Here is a 19,587-nt window from a genome sequence, read left to right on the forward strand (position 1 = left end):
AAGCCCTGTGAAAGAACTTGGAAGGTTGAGCCTCCAACCAGGCCTTTTGTGATACCCTTGAAGCCAGGAATTTTTCAGCACATTCTTGTGTGTGTGTGTGAGAGAGAGAGAGAGAGAAACTCTTGGATGAACTGAACAACAGAAGGTTTCAGAGAAGAAAACATCCTTGAACAAGTGTTTCGGCCCTTAACTTCTTAAACTCCAAGGAGGTTGGACAGCATCCGAGTTATGACTTCTGGGAGCACTTCTGTTGACACTTTTCAGCCAGTTGGACATCGGAGATTTGTGGTGCATTTAAACATAATGGAGGCTTGATGTAGACATACCATCATTTTCACCGTTTTTCCATGCTTGCATGGGTCAGATGGAATTCATTGAGGCTGATTGTCTTTGTTCAGGATGTTCTTCATGTTGCCAAACCCTCCCTTGTTCCCAAGTAAGGTAATATTTCCCCATGGCCAGACATGTTTTCATGGAAGATTGTAAATGGACACCACTTGTATAACAGTGATACTCATTTACAACGATCGCATGATGTCCAGATAAGGAGACACCTCCACACACACACATACACACACACTTATAAGTGTGTATATACACATGCAGATATGTTCATATAATGGGCTTCTTTCAGTTTTCATCTTCCAGTTCTACTCAGTGACCTAAGACTTTAGTGGAAGACCCTTGCCCAAAGTGGGGCAGAACCTGGGTGCTGTCCCACTGCATGCCACTTTCGGCAAGTGTCTTCTACTGTAACCACGGGCCAACCAAACCCTGGTGAGTGGATCTGGTAGTCGGAAACTGAAAGAAGCACTTCGTGTATATATATATATATAATATATATATATATATATATATATATTTATATGTGTGTGTCTTTGTATCTGTGATTGTCTCCCCCCCCCCCCAGCATCGCTTGACAACCGCTGTTGGTGTGTTTATGTTCCCGAAACTTAGCGATTCTGCCAAAGAGACTAAGCCATCATCCATCTTCATGTCCATACCAAAGGATGCTTTCACCCTTACACATCACAGCGTATTCCTTGCACACTCAGTTTTTTGCTCCATTCAACTGTATCTAAAAAGGACAGCAACTGTCTGAAGATGTTCTGCATGCTCAAAGTGAATGGAACTTGTAGAAGCAAACCAAGAAAGACTTTGGACAAAATGGTGAAGATTGTCATCTCTTTGACAAGATGTAGCATCTTAAGATCAAAGGACTATGATAATTAGCGACCCACATTGAAAACCTGTGCCTCTTGCATAAACATGGTAAAATGTAATGAGAGAAATGGGGAAGAGAAAGAAGCCAAAATATACTCTTACTCTTTTTACTCTTTTACTTGTTTCAGTCATTTGACTGTGGCTATGCTGGAGCACTGCCTTTACTTGAGCAAATTGACCCCAGGACTTATTCTTTGTAAGCCTAGTACCTATTCTATTGGTCTCTTTTACCGAACCGCTAAGTTACAGGGACGTAAACACACCAGCATCGGTTGTCGAGCGATGTTGGGGGGACAAACACAGACACAGAAACATATACACACACATACATATATATATATATATATATATATATATATATATATATATATATATATACATATATACACATATATACACGACGGCTTCTTTCAGTTTCTGTCTACCAAATGTACTCACAAAGCTTTGGTCGGCCGGGGCTATAGTAGAAGACACTTGCCCAAGGTTCCACGTAGTGGGACTGAACCCGGAATCATGTGGTTCATAAGCAAGCTACTTACCACACAGCCACTCCTATGCCTATATGTATCTACATCTGGGCTTTTTACCTATTTATCTTTTAATAAATACCCATCAAGTTTCCCATCTAACTGAGTCTGTAACTCTTTAATGAGGACTTGATCATTTATACAGTTATTTCTGCTGCACCATTAAATTTTGAAATGTAGACAGGACTTTCAGTTTTCTTGCAACCAACTCTGTTTAATCCTTTTGTTACTGTATATATTGAGATGCTCCCTGTTTCTTTTGAAATTGTAGTTGTGATACCCATGACAGTGGCACGTAAAAAGCACCATCTGAACGTGGACGATGCCAGTGCCGCCTTGACTGGCTTCCATGCCAGTGGCTTGTAAAAAGCACCAACTGATTGTGGTTGTTGCCAGCCTCCCCTGGCACCTGTGCTGGTGGCACGTAAAAAGAACCCACTACACTCATGGAGTGGTTGGCATTAGGAAGGGCATCCAGCTGTAGAAACGATGCCAAATCAGTGAGGAGCCTGGTACAGCCTCTGGGCTTCCCAGATCCCAGTCGAACCGTCCAACCCATGCTAGCATGGAAAATGGACTTTAAACGATGATGATGATGATGATAACAAAGAATTTAGTAAAATAACTTAGTTATCATTAAGCTATTGTTAGGAACGTAAATTGCGACAAAGGTTTGGGGAAGATTTTCATTGAAAACTTAAGAAAACAAGACATTTGTACTCAGAACCAGAGCCAGTTTCAGCCAGGTTGGTAACAAAAGGGTTAACAAGCTTTTTAAATGAACAAATTCTGGACCGTTGTTTGGTGCAATTACTTTTGAAATACCAAATCTAGGAAAAATAAGACATTCCCTCATATTTCTTGAGGCAACTATGTTCAACATATTCCCAGTCTATATGTAATCTTTCCCAAGGCTGTGGTTTGAACCACTTATCAGTACAAAGGGTGCCTTTTAAAACCGATTTTAGCATGTCACAAGATCTAGCAAATTCTTCAGTATCTCTAGCAAGATTACACTGCCAAACACACACCATTCCATTCTTCTGTTTCTTACATATCCATGTGTATGTCATGAATTATACAAAGAACTTTTGCATGATAAGATTCAGGAATAAATAGACTATTTTATTAAAGATAGCGTTATTCTGTACAGCCATTTCAGCTGACAAATTGTTATTCTAAAAGACTTGGTTTCGGCCAATCTTTTTGCAGTTATGTAATTCTTTAAGTGAACATAGGGTTCATGTGTTATAAAAAGACATTTAAAATCTAAAATACTCTGAACATCAACAAAAATTAAATTATCATTTTACACATGCATTGCATTCTGAGATAGGTAAGCTTGGCTGTATGGTTAAGAAGTTGGCTTCGTAACCACATGGTTAGAGGTTCAATCCCATTGTGTGACCACTGTTGATCACATTTTATATTATAGCTGCAGTATTTAGTTTGTATATCATCATCATCATCATCGTTTAACGTTTGTTCTCCATGGGTTGGATGGTTCACCGGGGTCTGGGAAGCCAGGAGGCTGCACCAGGCTCCAATCTGATCTGGCAGAGTTTCTACAGCTGGATGCCCTTCTTAATGCCAACCACTCCGAGAATATAGTGCGTGGTTTTACATGCCACCGGCGGCTGGCAGCGGACATGATCGGTTGGTGCTTTTTATGTGCCACTGGTACAGAAGCCAGTCAAGGCAGTGCTGGCATCGGCCACGTTCGGATGGTGCTTTTTATGTGCCACCAGCACAGGTCTAACAACTACAATTTCCATTTGATTTTTATTTTGATGTTGATGTACTTGACTCAATAGGTCTCCTCATGCACAGCAGGTCACCCTAAGCTCTGTATTATACTGTAGTATGGAACTAACATTTTGTAGTCTATCAATTTATCTCATGTACTGAGTGAAATTGATAGAATGCTGAAGAAACCACTCTCTCTCACTCTCTCTCTCTCTCTCTCTCTCTCTCTCTCTCTCTAATCAGAGTGTGTGTGTTTGAGAGAGTTTGTATTCCTCTTGTTTTTATGTGTTTGCTGATTGTAAACAAACAGCCTCACTATCAATACAGATGGGATTGTTCGTTTGCAGTCAACCGTGGAATCGTGTCTGGACTCCTTGACATATTTCAAGGAATTGCCAAGGCTTGTTCAAATGGTGTCATTCCTTTCCAATTCACTGCACAGCCATTATCCAGGCTGTTCATTCATTGTTCAGTAGACCTGGAACTTGTTTATTTGCTTGGAAACAAGTGAGGATTGGTGATAGGAAAGGCATCCAGCCATAGAAAGTTTGCTTCTAGAAATTCTGCCAAACATTTTTACAACAGTGGTTCTCAGCTGGAGTCCATATGGCTCCTGAGGGTCCATATAAGATCTTTGGGGGTCCACATAGCAAAATAGTAAATTAGAGATCCACAGTAGAATTTGAAGGGCTCCTGAAAAAAATTTGCTTTGAATGTATATATTTGTATGTATTGTGGAGGCCCAGTGGTTAGGGCAGCGGACTTGCTGTCGGAGGATCACGGTTTCAATTCCCAGACCGTGCATTGTGTGTGTTTATTGAGGGAAAACACTTAATGCTCCACGAGGCTCTGGCAGGGGTGGGTGGGTGGGTGGTAACCCCTGTTGTACTCTTTCGCCCCGACTTTCTCTCACTCTTTTTTCCTGTTCCTTGTTTGTCCTCTCTGTGTTTAGCCCCTTGTGGGTAGTAAAGAAATGGGTATTGATCTTGCTGTCTTGTGACTGAGATCACCTGGTAACTCAACCTTGTATTTGAGCACACACATACGCATATTCATAAAACTCCCCATATAAACACAGAACCCCTCTTTTTACACATTCGTACTCATACCCACCTATTTGTCTTCCAACACACACATACAGGCGCAGGAGTGGCTGTGTGGTAAGTAGCTTGTTTACCAACCACATGGTTCCGGGTTCAGTCCCACTGCGTGGCACCTTGGGCAAGTGTCTTCTACTATAGCCTCGGGCCGACCAAAGCCTTGTGAATGGATTTGGTAGACGGAAACTGAAAGAAGCCCGTTGTATATATGTATATATATATATAATATATATATATATGTATGTATGTGTGTGTGTGTTTGTGTGTCTGTGTTTGTCCCTCTAGCATTGCTTGACAACCGATGCTGGTGTGTTTGTGTCCCCGTTACTTAGCAGTTTGGCAAAAGAGACCGATAGAATAAGTACTGGGCTTCCAAAGAATAAGTCCCGGGGTCGAGTTGCTCGATTAAAGGCGGTGCTCCAGCATGGCCGCAGTCAAATGACTGAAACAAGTAAAGGAGTAAAAGAGATAGTATACATAAACAAACAACACTCATGCACCCTCCCTCTCTATACACCCCCACCGTTATTCATTCCCATGCACTCCTCCCGTCCCATCCACCCCCATATTACGCATAATGACATTCCCCTACATACACGGACACATACGTTCGTACGCACCCATGATTATGCATCCTTATCAGTGCTCGTCACAAGTGATATGCACACAAAAGTGTTCGATGCGACCACAAGCATTCGAAGACACCAGATCAAAGGTCTGCGGCAGATTTAGGGGGAGTGTGTGTGTGGACTTGTGTTCAAGTGCATAGCCTTATCTCTGTGTATGTGTTTGCTTATGTTTGATTTTATTGGTGTACGTCTGGCTGTATATTTGTTATTTGTCACAGAATATGTGACCTTGTGTATACATGCATAACTTGTATATGTAACGTTACTATATATATATATATATATATATATATATATATATATATATGAGACCACGCGCGTGTGTGTGAGACCTTGTCAATGTTCGCATTGTCTATGCATGTGTGTAAAATATTGTCCATGTGACCTTGTGAGCGACCTTGTTTGCATATAAACACGGATGTGACCTTGTCCATAAACACCAGCATGACCTTGTCTGCAAACATGTATGCGACCCCATCTGCAAACATTTAATAAGGTGACCTCGTCAACAAACATGTGGGCGACCTTGTCTGCAAACATGTGGGCGACATTGTCTGCAAACATGTGGGCGACCTTGTCTGCAAACATGTGGGTGGCTCTATCTGCAAACATGTGGGTGACATTGTCTGCAAACATGTATGCGACCCCATCTGCAAACATTTAATAAGGTGACCTCATCTGCAAACATGTGGGTGACCTTGTCTGCAAACATGTGGGCGACCTTGTCTGCAAACATGTGGGCGACCTTGTCTGCAAACATGTGGGCAACCTCATCTGCAAACATGTGGGCGACCTTGTCTGCAAGCACGTGGGCGACCTTACCTGCACCCATGTGCGCCACGTCCGCCAACACATATGACCTTGTCCATCAACATGTGTGTGACCTTATCTGCATACATGTGTGCCTTTGTGTGTGCCTTTGTGTATGGCTTTATGCATGTGATCTCAATTGTTCATGTAACTCTGTATGACAGGTGCTGCTTTGTATGGTCAGTTTCAACATGTATGACCCTTTTCTGAATTGCTATGTTTATATATATATATATATCTTTGTGTATACTTTTGTGTGTTTGAATTTGTGTAGATGTCTATATTAGAATGAGTGTGTGTATGTCTAAACGTGTGTGCGTATGTTTAGTGTTGGCATGTGCAAGCAAATAAATACGAAGGTGTGCAATGTGCATGTGGACACATGTAAACATGGGCATGCATATAAATGCTCATGTACACAAACGTTTGCACATTTTCTCCCTTACACTAGAGAGGTTCTAACTCCTTACAAAATGAATGTAAACAAGGTTAGTATGATTCTTGTGATGTTAGATTTTCCAGAATTGTTTCACTGATGCAGTCTTGTATGGTGCTGTGTCCTGCAGGAATTCTTCTTTTCTTTTCTTTTTTTATGATTTTGTCCCAAACATGGTTTGAGGTTATTGTAGTATAAGGGACTACAAAGAAAAAAAAAGAAGGGGGCCTACAAATTCAAATGATGTAAATTGGCAGAAAGCTTATAGGACTGGAAGGCGGCGAGCTGGCAGAAATGTTAGCACACCGGACGAAATGCTTAGCAGTATTTCGTTTGCTGCTACATTCTGAGTTCAAATTCTGCCGAGGTCAACTCTGCCTTTCATTCTTTTGGGGTCGATTAAATAAGTACCAGTTACACACTGGGGTCGATATAATCAACATAATCCCTTTGTCTGTCCTTGTTTGTTCCCTCTGTGTTGAGCCCCTTGTGGGTAGTCAAGAAATAGGTATTTCCTCTACCGTTATGTTCTAAGTTCAAATTCCACCAAGGTCGACTTTGCCTTTCATCTTTTTGGGGTTGATAAATTAAGTACCAGTTACGCACTGGGCTCGACGTAATTGACTTAAACCCTTTGTCTGTCCTTTTTTGTCCCCACTGTGTTTATCCCCTTGTGGGCAATAAAGAAACAAGAAAGCTTATAGGACTGGATATTGTAGACCAAAGGAAAACATGACTATAATTGTGAGGTCTAGAGAGCAGAAATTTCAGGAAGGAAACTACCAGAATAAAAAGCAGGATGAAAATAAGAGGAAATTCAACAGAGAAATGATGAGGCTGGGAAAGGAAGTGAATGATGGGTTTAAAATTAGGTGACGATGAATTTATTTAATCCTTTAGTATTTAGTTAGTTAGTTAGTTAGTTAGTTAATTTTTGGCTCAAAAAGCAAAAAGCAAGGCCATGTAGGGGGACATGGAGTTACATACAGGGTGGTGTTCATGTAAAGAGTTCAGGCCACTTGAGGTCAAAGGAGACTTTGAACAAAGCGGTCGTCGGCATCTTCACCATCTCGTCCAGCAGCTTGTTCCACGGATCCGCAACCTGGATGGAGAAAGCCCCTCTCCTTCGATTGAGATGAAATCGTCGCAGATAGAGCTTTTCGAAATGACCCCGCATCCAACGCTCAGGAGCAGGAGTGAAGAACAGCTCTTTCGAGAGATTACACTTTCCGCTTATGATGTAGTATTCAGGTTACCCTCTCTCAAATGTTATATTTATTTACTCGTATTGCTTTGGCTTAATCATTTATTGTCTCAAAGCTTTGAGATTTCAGTGATGCAAGTATTTAGTTTTAGAATGACAATGTAGGGTAGGTGTGAGAGGCTGGATCTGGTCAGTTTGAACATAAAGCAAGTAGATTATTTTGGCCGGATATGACTGGTTTTAAATGCTAAAGAGTTTAAGGTCTCAGTCAGTGGAACGGGACTGAACCCCGTAATCCTCATGACTCCTTCGGACACTCTTGAGACTGACGAGGTTTAATGTTTAATTTTTTTCAGTTTTTTTTTCTTTTGTTTTTTTTTTTATTTAACAATGGCGCAGGAGTGGCTGTGTGGTAAGTAGCTTGCTAACCAACCACATGGTTCCGGGTTCATTCCTACTGCATAGCATCTTGGGCAAGTGTCTTCTACTATAGCTTCAGGCCGACCAAAGCCTGTCGTATATATATGTATATATGTATATATATATATATATATATATATATTATATATATGTATATATATGTATATATATGTATATATATGTATATATATATATATATATATATATATATACATATATATATATGCGTGTGTGTGTTTGTGTGTCTGTGTCTGTCCCCCTAGCATTGCTTGACAACCAATGCTGGTGTGTTTACCGATAGAGACCGATAGAATAAGTACTGGGCTTACAAAGAATAAGTCCCGGGGTCGAGTTGCTCGACTAAAGGCGGTGCTCCAGCATGGCCGCAGTCAAATGACTGAAACAAGTAAAAGAGTAAAAGAGTAATTGTAAGCTGCAGATGGCAGGAAGGGAATTCTAGGAAGGAGGGCAGAATGATGCTATAGGAAGGAAAAAAAATGTTAAGGATCAGTGGTTTAGATATGGTAGGGGTCGAGTGGGAGGCTTGCATGATTGCTGAGAGAAGAGACGGGTGTGTGTGTGTGTGTGTTTGTGTGTGTGTTTGTGTGTGTGTGTGTTTGTGTGTGTGTGTGTTTGTGTGTGTGTGTGTGTTTGTGTGTGTGTGTGTGTTTGTGTGTGTGTGTTTGTGTGTGTGTGTGTTTGTGTGTGTTTGTGTGTGTGTATGTGTTTGTGTGTGTGTGTGTGTGTGTGTGAGCGGTGGATGAACATCTTTGTAATATTCTGTAGTTTTTGGCATTTTTTGATCCTTGTCTGTACCATTTTATGGTGTGTGTAATTTGTGGTAATGGTGGTGGGAATGAGCATTGGTGTACTTACACCAGTGGTGGTGGTCGTGGTGGGGTTGTGATTGTGTGTGTGTGTGTGTGGTAAAACAGCTGGCATGGTGGTTGTGATGCATGAACATCCTGGAGGTCTGGTGGTGGGTGTGTAGATGGATGCTGTGTGTGTGTGTGTGTGTGTGTGTCTGTGGGGGTGGCCAGTAGGGCAGCTGATTGTGGAGTTTTGAACCTAAAAAAATCTCTGAAGGTCACACATCCCTGTTGCATGGTGTCTGGCGAGGAGGAAGAGGAACATAAGTGAGAGAGTAGCGTGTGTGTCTGTATGTGTGTGTGTGTATCTGTATGTGTGTGTGTGTATCTGTATGTGTGTGTGTGTGTGTGTGTGTGTGTGTGTGTTTATGGCTGCATGTGTGTGTGGGTGTAGAGAAAAAGATGATACAATAGAACAGGAATTTTGGCTCTTTGAAGAATCAGACATGACTTGGTGCTGGAGACGGTGATGTTTGCAGTGGTCTGGTGGTGGTGGTTGTGGTGATTGTAGTGGTATTAGCAATGGTAGTGGTGGTTGTTATTTAACCCCAGGTCGACTCTGATTTGAGCAGACCCATGACAAAAAGTACTCCAACCATGCTCATCATGTTTATATATACATACATATATATAGTCTCTAAAGCTGAAGTTGTCTGTGTATGGCAGGTTTGGTAGCCTTCAACTAACACTATCTCCTCCGAGACCCTCTGCGCAAGTTGACCAAAATTCAGAGTATGATAGAAGAAGGCTTGCTCTTCCTTCCGTAGAAGAAAAATATTCAAATCGAACCATGTTAACACCAAAAATTATTTACATCAAAAAGGTGCTTTTTTTCTATGAAAATCCCTATTTTTACGATTTTTTGACTGCTGTGTTGCCATTTTTCGGTGTATTTCAACCAGAAAAATGTTCACTCAAAGAGAATAACAAGCTACATAATGAAAACATTTTTACTTTTCAAAAATTCCAATTCTAAAGGGTCGAAACAAACCCGAGCAAAGGCCGGGCAATGCTGCTAGTTATAAAATATAGTAGAACTTTTTTAAACATTGCATGGCTATGAGGGTCCACCCAATTAATATAGTACTCAAAGGGGTACACAGGCAAAAAAAAAACAGTTGAGAATCACTGCAGTAGACAAACAGGTCTTCTGATAAAAGTTGTCTGGTTTTCCTTCCTTTATTTCTGGTTTTTGCTATTATTTATGCCACAATTCTATCATTTTTTTTGGGAGTTTATGTATTTTGATTTATATTTATTTATTTCTGTTGATTTCAGTTTTGAGTGAGAGTGATAAATGATGAGTGACTGTGATTGAATGGATCCAATTTGATAGGCCACCATATGCAAGACTGAAAATGTTCATACACACGTCGGTGTGTGTGTGTGTGTACATATAATGTGTGTGTATTAGTGTCTATACACACACACACAGAGTTGTTTGGCAAAAGAGACCTATAGAATGAATATGAGGTTAAAGGAAAAAGTACCGAATTTGATTCCTTCAACCAAAATCCGTCAGGGCTGTGCCCCAGCATGGCCACAGTTTAATGACTGAAATGTATTTCAATAAAATTAATTTAAAATTTTCATGAAATCCACAGATATACGAACATGTAGGTAAATCAGTACATGTGTGTATAAGTAGATATATATACATTTGTGTATGCATGTGTGTATAAGTAGATATATATACATTTGTGTGTATGCATGTGTGTATAAGTAGATATATACATTTGTGTGTATGCATGTGTGTATAAGTAGACATATATACATTTGTGTGTATGCATGTGTGTATAAGTAGATATATATACATTTGTGTGTATGCATGTGTGTATAAGTAGACATATATACATTTGTGTGTATGCAGTAATGGAAAAGTATGTCAAACTCTGCGTCCGTTGCTATATTCAGTCACAAAAAGATAAGAATTTTGTAATTCCGTGATGTTATATAAGACAATGTCGTGCCAGTTCTAGGCTTTGGTCTTCGGTTATCAGTCTTGGCGGAATGACTCAAAAACAGGTGAAGAGAATGGTAGAGAGGAAGTATGCAGTCAAAGACTAACTTTAGTCATGAAGATGGTTACCTCACACACACACACACACACACACACACCACACACACACACACACACACACACACATAGCACACGGTCGCTCTCTCACCCCCATACCCCACTCCCACCACCCCGCCTCGGATGGACTGCCAACCAATACAGGCTTTGTTTAAAGTTTGCCAAAGTTTTTATATTTTTTTTTGGTACCCTCCTACACAGGCAACACGCTCATTCACACACACACACACACACACACAGATTCACACCCATACACACATTCACATCCACACACACACACACACACACACAGATTCACACCCATACACACATTCACATCCACACACACACACACACACACACAGATTCACACCCATACACACATTCACATCCACACACACACATTCACACACATATACACATACATTCACACATATATATGCATGCAGTTCTATGCATACATAGATTTCATTATATACATACATTTTATATACACTCTGAATACACACTACGGCATTACACAGGTACTTCATATAGCCCACTGTCCACCACTCACTCATTACACACACACACACACACACACACATCATGTGACATACCACATGCACATGCATATATATATATACATACATACACACACACATTTTTCATGTATCGTATCATACCACGTCACACACACACACACATACATGCTTCTATTCCTTACACACCATACCACATTATCACACACACACACCATTTTCTCTGTTACATCTTGTAAAAGTATATTCTTATCAGTTTGTGACCAGCTGTGTGTATATATTTGTGGTGGGGAGGGGGCCTGCAGTGTGTGAGTATGTGTATGTATATACATACGTATGCATGAGTGGCTATACATGTCCATATGCATGCGTTCATGTGTGTGTGTGTGTGTCTACCATTAATAGATCTGATGAATTAGTATTAGACGTTGTGAGGAGGGAAGCGGTGTTATTTTTGGATATTCTTGTTGTGATAACTTCACATGGTTCCGTTCTTTTGGTGAATGTTTGGCAATTTCTTTATTCCTGGCTCCACTATCGCAATTCCGTTTTCACCACCTACACACCACAAACGACCATTCTTACCTTAGCCTTTTGATCAAGCAAACTGAATGTTAATGGATTTATTTATTCCTGGATCTGATAACACAATTCCAATTTCACCATTTAAGGATTGCATTTAAAGCCCAGTTCCATGGACATCATATGAGAAGAAAGGGCTTTGAGCTTTTGGTTATAAATGGTGCAAGCGTGGCTGTGTGGTAAGTTTGTTTCCCAATCACATAGTTTCAGGTTCAGTCCCATTGTGTGGTACCTAATAATGAAAGATATTATCTATAATAAAATATAAATTTAAATATTTTATTAATATTGTATTAAAAATTACTATACTAAATAATTCACATTAAATCGACTACACGCGTTTCGTAACGAAATATTCAAATCGACAATATCAAAATCGATAATCTCAAAAATTAATATTTCTTTGATCCAACGATACATAGCCACTCTTCAGGTCCATATATATATAATCAAATCAAATAATTCAACAATAAAATTAATAACAACAAACAACAAGAGGACATGCACAAGGAGTGTATTAGTTTGACTGTCAGTAAAAGGAGTTTTTGATGTTTTGAGTATAGCTTTTTCATCGGAAAGGAAAAAAGGGAAAAGTCCAAAGAAGGAAAATAAATCACCAACAGCACATGTGTGTAGTTATGTACATGTGTGTGTGTGTATACATATATATATATATGGGCTTGCTGTTTAAGATTACGAATGCTGGAATAGCATGATTGATGAGGTAGATAGCTATGTTTACCTGGGAAAGATGGTGACAAAAGATAGAAATCTCCTCCTGGAGATCAAGAGAAAAGCCGTGCTTGGTTGGGCAGCCTTTGGGAAGATAAAATATCTCGTTAGAAGTCCAAAGACTTCCAGGAAAATTAAGAGATATGTCTTTGAGTCCATCGTGCCAGTATTGATTTATGGCAGTGAAACATGAACCCTTAACACTACCATCATGAATGCCCTCATTGGAGCCTGACGTAAATTGGAATGAATCTTGCTCAGCATCACATGGTGGAACAAGAAAACCAATAACTGGATCATACAGCATGCGAGTCAATGGCACCATATGAACCATTTGAGGTGGTATTTAATTGCATATACAGGATTTTCCATTTTAGTTTTGAACCAGTCTCTTAGTTCGATTCCAGCTTAGTACAAAGTCCAAATCTGCGAATTAAGACAGCTGACAATGATTGGTGAGTGGCATGATTGGAACGTGGTGTAGATACAATCATTGTAACGGAATGTTTCATTATGAAAAAGAGATGAGATTTAATAGTCTGGAAAGTCGGCATTATTAATCAGAAATCACGGCAGACATGTATTCCAGCTATCTTCCACTCCTCCAACCCCGCCACGCCACCCACCGCAGACAACCATTCTTACTTTAGCATTTGATTGAGTTAGTTAAGTGCTGATGGGAATATTTATTCTTGGCTCCAACACCCACGATTCCAGCTATTTTCTGCTTCTCACACAAAACCCATTCTCGGCTAAGTTAATCAAGTGGGAAAAATAAATGGCAATGCTATCTGCAGAAGTTTGGCGATGGGTAACCGGCGATGTATCGATTGCCAAATTATCCTGGCACCAACTCGCTTCCAGTGTCAAGAATTTATGTATTTTTATCAGATGCTATAAATCATAGTGGGCATACTTGTGTGTGCGTATCAATCTGTGTGTGTGTGTGTGTCGATGACTGTTAATGTGTGCGATATGTATGGCTGGGGGTCAGTGACTGTGTGTGTTTACAGTGGGGTTACTGTGTGTATTTGTATGCTACTGTGTGGCTCTGTTTGAATGGAATTACTCATCAGCGGGGTGGTCATGGTGGGTGGTATTGTGTGCACGCCAGGCGAAATGCGTAGCCGTATTTCGTCTGCCGTTACGTTCTGAGTTCAAATTATGCCGAGGTCGACTTTGCCTTTCATCCTTTCAGGGTCGATAAATTAAGTACCAGTTACGCACTGGGGTCAATATAATCGACTTAATCCATTTGTCCCCTCTGTGTTTAGCCCCTTGTAGGTAGTAAAGAAATAGGTATTTCGTTTCTGCCTTTACGTTCTGAGTTCAAATTATACTCGACTTAATCCGTTTGTCTGTCCTTGTTTGTCCCCTCTGTGTTTAGCCCCTTGTGGGTAGTAAAGAAATAGGTACTGTGTGCACATGGTATACGTGCATGCATGTATAACTGTATGAGTGAGATGTAGTATGCGTGTGTATTGCTATGTGTGTGTGTGTGTGTGTTGCCATGTGTGTGTGTGTTATCTGTGCATTTGCAAGTCACAGTATATGTATATAATTTTGTGAAGGCACTTGGCCTAGTGGTTAGCATGTTTAGCTCACATTCATAAGGTCATGATTTCAATTCCTGGATTAGGATCACATTGTGTCCTTGGGCAAGTCACTTCATTTTATGTTACTCCAGTCTACTCAATTGTAAATAAGTACCAGCCTAATGACTGCATTGCCCTCCCTCACTCCAGCTGTCATATTCTCAATGTCCTGCTGGGTGTTTTGGCCCCCAAAGTGGGACCCTTTCCCTTAAACAACATTCCAGGTTTAGGAAGCTGTTACCTGTGTCAGAGACAAAATTGGCCTTGAGAATCATGATGTCCATAGTTTTTGGCATATTTAGAAAAAAAATTCTTAAAAAAAATTTTACAAAGATCTTTGAAAATTTTTTTTCAGAATCATAATCTCCGTATTTTCCCGCATATTTTGGGGGGGAAAATTGCGAAAAGAGTTAAAAATGAAGGAAATGGAGGTGGGAATTTAGAAATGTCGATTTTTGCCAATTTTTTTGCAAATTCGCATTCCCTGTAACTGAAAAGGGGATAGTGTGTGTGTGTGTGTGGGGGGATTTAAAGGGTGTTTGGGTGAGGGGGCGAAGTCTTGCCTATATTGTTGATCACAAAATGCACAATACATAGAAAAAAAAATATATATATATATATATATAGTCACCATATAGCCTTTAGTATATTATGGTATGTTAGAGCAGGGTAGCAAGGGGAAGGAACTTGTGTGTTTTTTTCCTGTCAATGACAAGCCCCCCCCTCACTTTAACCACATTACATATAGAAATTGTGTATTGAAAGTTTGTGTGTCTATAAAGGTTTTCATTGAGATACCATGGTTGTCGATCAAAATATTTTTACATACCCCTGCCACCACTGTCTCTCTCTCACACACACACAGAGAAAATAAAACTAGTGGTCACTCCCCCCCCTCCTCATCCATCCCACCTTCTGTCGTCATAAACAATTATCAATATCAATGTATTCATGATGCATCCTGGGGCGGTGGTGGTGGGGGATTGGCTGTTGAATACAAACCCGCCCTACCCTCGCACATATCTACATACATATATATATTACATGATTAATACACACACTGTATCTCTACACAAATGCATACTTTTATATGGAAATATGTGTGTGTGCGTGCATGTATAGTTGTGTTTGTATATAGTGCTTGCTGACATATATACATGTATATTGTGTGTGTGTGTATATATATATATATATATACATAACTAAAGTGTATGTATATACATATGTATGTGTGTATATATATATATATATATATATATACATACATAACTAAAGTGTATGTATATACATATGTATGTGTATATATATATATATATATATATATATATATAATAAATCAAACTGAGAAATACAATTGATAATCTGACAATTTATTACATTATAATATAATACAGGATAAAATAACCAATTTAAAAAAAAATACAAATAAAAACAAGCAATGTTTAAGCATCTAAACTTAGCATATACTTATATACCTATACATATATTTGTGTGTCTTTCCTTACTGACAAAATGGCTGATTGTTGGTAAGGAAAGACACACAAATAATAAGGAAGAAAGCAAAGGACCTCTGATGAGGTCACAGGAGTGTGATGAAAGAACTATGGCTGAAATACGATTAATGTAAAAAATAAAATAAAGCTGAAGCAAGTGAACACCAAATATATAGTGTGTGTGTTTTCATTGGCTAAACTGGCTACATGGCCATCCCTACATACAACAAATATATATATAAAATCTTGTTTCAGTCATTTTACCAGTGACCATGCTGGAGCACTGGTTTAAAAGGTTTTAGCCGAATCCATCACCTCCAGTACTTTTAAAGCCTGGCATTTAGTCACTCTCTTTTTCCAAACCACAAAAGTTATGGGACATAAACAAACCAGCACCAGTTGTCAGACAACTGTTAGCTACAAACAGAACACATACACACACACACACACACACACACACACACACATACACACACAGACACACCAAATCCGCTCACAAGGCTTTTGTTAGCCTGGGACTATAGTAGATGATCCTTGCCCACAGTGGGACTGAACCCATGCAGTGGGACTGAACCCAGAACCACGTGGTTGGGATGCAAGCTTTACTTTCTCCTTCTGCGTGTTGGCATGTGTTGCAAGGGTTTTCTGAAGCAGTGTATATTATTATTACACAGCTGGATGCCCTTCTTTATCACCAATCCTTTTAGTTATCTAAGTCAGCCCATTATGACACAGAGACCTGGTATGCATCCTCTAGGACCAGCGAACATGAAAATTATCTAATATACAGGTAGATAGGTATTTCCTTATCGCCGATAAATATGATTCAGTTTTGCACAGAGGTGCAGCAATATTGCGTTTTGGAAACGACTGTAAGCATTGAATCTGATGAAATAACAATGGTTTTCTTTTTCTGATATTTATAATCAAAATTGGTTAACACCGAAACATAAAACCCAGTGCATACAGTATTAAGTGCTCCCCAACCTTGTGATTTGGGGTTCAGTCCCACTGTGTGAGACACCCTGGGCAAGTGACTTCTATTATAGCCTCGGGTTGACCAAAGCCTTGTGAGTGGATTTGATAGACTGAAACTGAAAGAAGCTTGTTTGTATATGCCCCAGCATGGCCACAGTCTTATGACTGAAAGGTGTGTAAGATATATTAATGTGTACTTGTTTTTGTGCTTGTCCACTACTTGGCAACCAGTGTTGGTTTGTTTGTGTTACTGTAACTTAGTAGTTCAGTAAAATAGACGAACAGAATAAGTACCAGACCTTTTTGTTTCTTTTCTTTTTAATACTGAACTTTACAAACAAGGCAAGAAGCCACTTAGTATAATATGGATGGAAGCACTCCGTCGGTTACGACGACGAGGGTTCCGGTTGATCCGAATCAACGGAACAGCCTGCTCGTGAAATTAACGTGTAAGTGGCTGAGCACTCCACAGACACGTGTACCCTTAACGTAGTTCTCGGGGATATTCAGCGTGACACAGAGAATGACAAGGCCGGCCCTTTGAAATACAGGTACAACAGAAACAGGAAGTAAGAGTGAGAGAAAGTTGTGGTGAAAGAGTACAGCAGGGTTCACCACCATCTCCTGCTGGAGCCTCGTGGAGCTTTAGGTGTTTTCGCTTAATAAACACTCACAATGCCCGGTCTGGGAATCGAAACTGCGATCCTATGACCGCGAGACCGCTGCCCTAACCACTGGGCCATTGCGCCTCCACTTGTATTATAAGAGACTATGGAAAAGGAGATATTATGATGAAAGGAAGGAATTTATTTTAGACTTGAAAGAGTTCAGGTCGTAAGGTGGAAGGAATAAAAAAGATGGAAGAGAGTTCCAGAGTCTGGCAGCTCGAGGATAAAAGGTACAACTGTAAAAAGACCTTCTTATTCTTGGAAGCGCAACAACAGCGTTCAGATGAAGACACTGTGGGTTCCAAGTCTCTGAGATTAAGAGAGAAAGTTCATCAGAACATTTCTTGTGGTAATAACAATAGAAAAGGCCAAGACGGACGATGTTCTATTGGCGCGACAAGGGTTGCTGTAGTGAAACCAAGGTAGTGGGTTGTAGGATTGAAACTGGGACCTCTGCAACATGAAGTAAGCTTTTAACCACTCGGCCACGCACACGTACGTGCACTCACACACACTAACATGTGAGAGAAGTCGGTGTAGAAAAAAGTATTTATGGAACAAATCTTTTGTGTATGCACCTCTCTTTTACTTGTTTCACTCATTTGACTGCGGCCATGCTGGAGCACCACCTTTAATCGAGCAACTCGACCCCGGGACTTATTCTTTTGTAAGCCCAGTACTTATTATATTGGTCTCTTTTGCCGAAGCGCTAAGTTACGGGGACAGAAACACACCAGCATCGGTTGTCAAGCAATGCTAGGGGGACAAACACACACACACACACATACATATATATATATGCATATATACATACATATATATATATACACACATATATACGACAGGCTTCTTTCAGTGTCTTCTGCTATAACCTCGAACCGACCAAAGCCTTGTGAGTGGATTTGGTAGATGGAAACTGAAAGAAGCCCGTAGTATATGTGTGTGTGTGTGTGTGTGTGTATGTGTATGTGTGTATACATTTGTGCGTCTATGTTTGTCTCCTCAATATCACTTGACAACCAATGCTGGTGTGTTTACGTCCCCGTCACTTAGCGGTTCGGCAAAAAGAGACCGATAGAATAAGTACTGGGCTTACAAAGAATAAGTCCCGGGGTCGATTTGCTCGACTAAAGGCGGTGCTCCAGCATGGCCGCAATCAAAGGCGGTGCTCCAGCATGGCTGCAATCAAATGACTGAAACAAGTAAAAGAGTAAAAAAAAAAAGAGTATACACACACATTAAATGGCGGTGCCCCAGCATGGCCACAGCTCAAGAGCTGAAACTGGAAAACATAAACACACACACACACACACACACACACACTCCCCTTTGTATGTTGTGTATGCTTATACATATATCTGTATGTATGTGTGAGTGTATGCACCAAAAAAAGTGAATACATATCTATGCGCACATAATACAAACACACGGACTGATGTATGTATGTATAGTAGGTCTGTGTATATAAAGAAATGCTAAGAAGTTGTTGTAGGCTTTGATTTCAGGAATAAAAGAGACCTTGTTGTCTACATTACAGTGATGTACATTCCTGAAATACTTTTTATATATAAGGCTCAGGCATGGCACTGTGGTAAACAGCTTGCTTCCCAACCACATGGTTCCAGGTTCAGTCCCACTGCGTGGCACCTTGGGCAAGTGTCTTCTACTATAGCCTCGAGCTGACCTCGGACAAGCCTTGTGAATCGATTTGGCAGATGGAAACTGAAAGAAGCCCATCGTGTATGTAATAGGTCTTCCTGACTGGCTCCTGTGCTGGTGGCACATAATAAGCACCAACCGAACATGGCTGATGCTAGCACCCCCAGACTGGTTCCCGTGCCGATGGCACATAAACGGCACCATCCAAAAGTGACCAATGCAAGTACCCCCTAGTTGGCTCCTGTGCTGGTAGTATGTAAAAAGCACCCACTATGCTCTCGGAGTGGTTGGCATTAGGACGGGCATCCAGCTGTAGAAACTTTGCCAGATCAGATTGG

At 40.3% G+C, this 19,587-nt stretch overlaps 1 protein-coding gene across 2 annotated transcripts in view; it reads left to right on the plus strand.

Annotated features, from left to right (window-relative positions):
• Nucleotides 1–19,587, plus strand: part of LOC115222166 (rho GTPase-activating protein 45) — a 181,861-nt gene that overhangs the window by 43,447 nt on the left and 118,827 nt on the right. The gene's annotated exons all lie outside the window — the stretch shown is intronic.

Source organism: Octopus sinensis, linkage group LG19 (genome assembly GCF_006345805.1).
Source record: "Octopus sinensis linkage group LG19, ASM634580v1, whole genome shotgun sequence".
Classification (NCBI taxonomy): domain Eukaryota; kingdom Metazoa; phylum Mollusca; class Cephalopoda; order Octopoda; family Octopodidae; genus Octopus; species Octopus sinensis.